Below are 3767 nucleotides of genomic sequence, written 5' to 3' on the forward strand. Positions count from 1 at the left end.
GATGAATTATCGAGTATTGTTGGACAAATTTGAAGAAGATGACAAATAAAAAATACTCAGGATACTTTAGATGGGCTATCTATCTTTTTTAATTCATACATTTGTAAAAGGAAGTTTTAGGTTTATAACTCAACTTTCTTCTTGTCTTTTATATATTTGCATTATTTAAGCATTATCATTTGTAATATCATCATAAAGTATATTACAAATTCTATGATGATCGTAGAATACCTCATTAGGTTTGACAAGGTATGACCTAGCCCTACTTGCTTGTACTTCTCCCAAGGTATGACCTAGCCCTACTTGCTTGTACTTATCCCTTTTAAGGATTTTAATTTTAATAAAAAAACTGCTAGACACTATGTAGTGGTATAAATTCGAAGAAAAAAAGGGAAAAAAAATGCCCTACTTATTCATCTTTGAAGTATGAAGATTTTGTGTGGCAATAAAATTTGAGCAAAATTTGGGGAGAATTTTGTGCGTTCAACTGGATCATAAGTATTGATTCGAACTATGTGTACACCAGGAAAAAACATCTAACTATTTGCATATTTATATTACAATATTAATACAGATCATTTTTGTCTTCTTTGTTAATAAATTGGCTTTTGAGCCCTCGTTTAATATAAAATAAAATAAAATATTATAATATTAAGCTCTTTCAAAATTTACTTACTCTAAATTTGAATAAAATTACTTTGTCAAAAAAAGGCATCTTAACTATTCATGTACTCAGAAAATAGGGGTGAATATGGTATGATAGGTATGAATTTTATATCAACGTCAAAATATTTAATATCGTGATTTCAATATTATTATATTTAGTATACATTTTTAAAAAAATTGATATTTGGTAGGGTATTCATTATTTATAAAAGAATTATCAAAATATTGAATGTCATGCCACAGTGTATAATTACATATATAATTCATATATATTATTATAATATTAAATAAATATATAAAGTATAAACTAGTATTAATATAAAATTAATTATTTATACTTTATTGTGAATATTTTTAAGTGTATAATATTTTAGTATGATATAATTAAGACACTTCTTAAGAATTTGAAATCATAATTCTATATTATATGAGTATATTTAAGTCGAAATTGAATATATTATAATTTTCTATTTACCATATCGCAAAATTCGAAATAAAAATATATTAAACCATAATGAATTAACTCAATATAATAATTATAGTATAATATTTTACAAATAGAATATCAAATTATCAAATTAAAATTTTTAATATTGTATATACCATACTATACCATACCTATCTGATCAGAAAGTTTCAACTCTTATGCTGGTGGGTCAGTGATTGCATATTAATTAATCATATCAATTTTCTCATCAAATTTTAAAAATGATAAAATTAAATATTATTTTTATGTTTCTAAGGAGAGTTATTTAACAAGCCACGAGATTTGACCAAAAAGTGGGTGACATAAACACACAGGTCAGTTTTGTTATTGTAATGCTCAATCCAAAAAAGTAAGAAGTTTGTATTAGTTTATCTTAATTAAAAATCTAAAAAAGAAGTAGATTTTTAATATTCTTTTAAGTTATATAAAATTCTATAGTAATAATAATAACTCATAGCATAATTCTATAATGCAGGGTCTTAAAAAATAAGTTGTATACAAATCTTATCTTTATCTATATATGAGACTGAATAAATTATTTTTGATAGATCCTCGACTACAAAAATAGTTTAAATCAGATCAAAAAATGATTATATATATAAAACTTTTTATTTATTTAAATAAGAACAAAATCAAAGAAAAAAATGTCTTCTTAATTTCAGGAAATGCCATTTTAAATCAAAATAAAAAAGATAAAATAACATTATTGTGAACCAAGAGATTACCGATAGTATTTATTTTAGAGAAAAGGGATAAATATACCCCTCAAACTTGACTTCGCAAGTAATTACACTCTAACTTTGAATATGCACATCTAGACTCCTCAATTTATATCCATTGTGTCGGTTGAATACTCCAATTTACAAAATGATCATCTAGACACGTTGTGGATGAGTTGGAGTATATAGTTGTTAGTTAAAATCAAGTTAAGATGTCCGGAGGGTTTACTTACTTGCCAACTGAGACCAAATTTAAATGTCTGTTTATTTTAAGTGTCCGTTAATGTGAAAGCCTAATCAGATTACAAAACTAAATTGTCAAAAAAGAAACGTTAATGCATTTGGTAGATTTCTAAGAAACTTCCATGTTTTCCCCCTCTATAAAAGAAGACTTAGACCTCAAGGGAGAACATAAAAATTCCCTCAATTAGTTAAGCAAAAACCCAGTTAATCAAAGTTGAGAGATGTCAGAAGTGAAGTTGCTTGGTTTATGGTAGAGCCCTTTTAGTCATAGAGTTGAGTGGGCTCTAAAGATTAAGGGTGTCAAATATGAATATATAGAAGAAGATTTACAAAATAAAAGCCCTCTACTTCTTCAATCCAATCCAATTCACAAGAAAGTTCCTGTGCTAATTCATAATGGCAAGCCCATTTCTGAGTCAATTGTCATTCTGGAATACATTGATGAGGCGTTTGAAGGCCCTGCCCATCTTACCTAAAGACCCTTATGAGCGAGCTATAGCTCGATTTTGGGTGAAATATTTTGAAGACAAGGTATATTTATTGCAACTAAACACTTCACTTTGAGTATACACATCTAGACATCTTAACTCGTTTTTGTTGTGTCAGTTGGACAATCCAACTAATAATATGATCATCTAAATACCTCCAAAATTTATGTGACACGTCAATATCGGATATCAATGAGACACATTAATGTTAATGAGTTGAAGTGTTTAACTGTCAATTGAGATCAAATTAGTATGTCCAGATATTATACTTTTCGAAGTTTGAGTGTTTATTTAATAACTGAGGTCAAGTTTAAATATTAATTTATATATATTATATCTTTTATAAAATTGGATTAAGATGAACATAAATGAAGTGATATAATTTCATATAGTCAATAATAACTTATTTGAGACCGACTAATGTACTTTTATTGTATATTCCTATCTTTAAAATTGAGCAAAAATTATTTTTGAAATTTAAGTTCCTATTGTTATGTAGGGGGCCAGCAATGAGGAAAAGTATCTTTCTCAAAGGAGAGGAGCAAGAGAAAGCTAAAGAGGAAGTTAGTGAGCTATTGAAAGTTATTGATAATGAGTTCAAGGACAAGAAGTTCTTTGTGGCTGACAAATTTGGATTTGCTGATATTGTTGCAAATGCTGGGGCACTTTGGTTGGGCGTTCTTGAAGAAGTATCTGGAGTTGTTCTGGTGACAAGAGAAAATTTCCAAATTTTTGTACTTGGAGAGATGAAGATTGCACACAAAACAAGGAATATTTACCTTCAAGAGATGAATTGTTTGTCCGTTACCAAGCCTATATTCAGCCTGCTGCTGCTTCAAAATGAGTACACCTCTAGCGCGTTTCAAGATTTTTTGTGGCAATAAAATTTAGAGATGGATTTAGGATGAGTTTTTGTTAATTCAATTGAAATTGATTTTGGATTGAACTAGGGGTATGTAAGAAAAAATATGCATGTTATAAGATTTATCTTTATTTCACTAGTTAGTAATATAAATCTTGAATTCACTTACGAATAAAAGTATTTGTTAGAGGAACCTAGCTAGTAATTCAAGAAATCAGTAATTGAGCTAAAGGCTATTCTAGATCATTTTATAGAGTTTTACAACAATAACAATATATCCATTAAAATTCCACATAACGGGG

The 3767-nt window shown here is 27.7% G+C and overlaps 1 pseudogene; it reads left to right on the forward strand.

The window, feature by feature from the left end:
• Positions 1-2314: 2314 nt before the first annotated feature.
• Positions 2315-3551, forward strand: LOC129882306 (probable glutathione S-transferase; annotated as a pseudogene).
• Positions 3552-3767: the final 216 nt, after the last annotated feature.

This window comes from Solanum dulcamara, chromosome 3 (assembly GCF_947179165.1).
Source record: "Solanum dulcamara chromosome 3, daSolDulc1.2, whole genome shotgun sequence".
NCBI classification, from domain to species: Eukaryota; Viridiplantae; Streptophyta; class Magnoliopsida; order Solanales; family Solanaceae; genus Solanum; species Solanum dulcamara.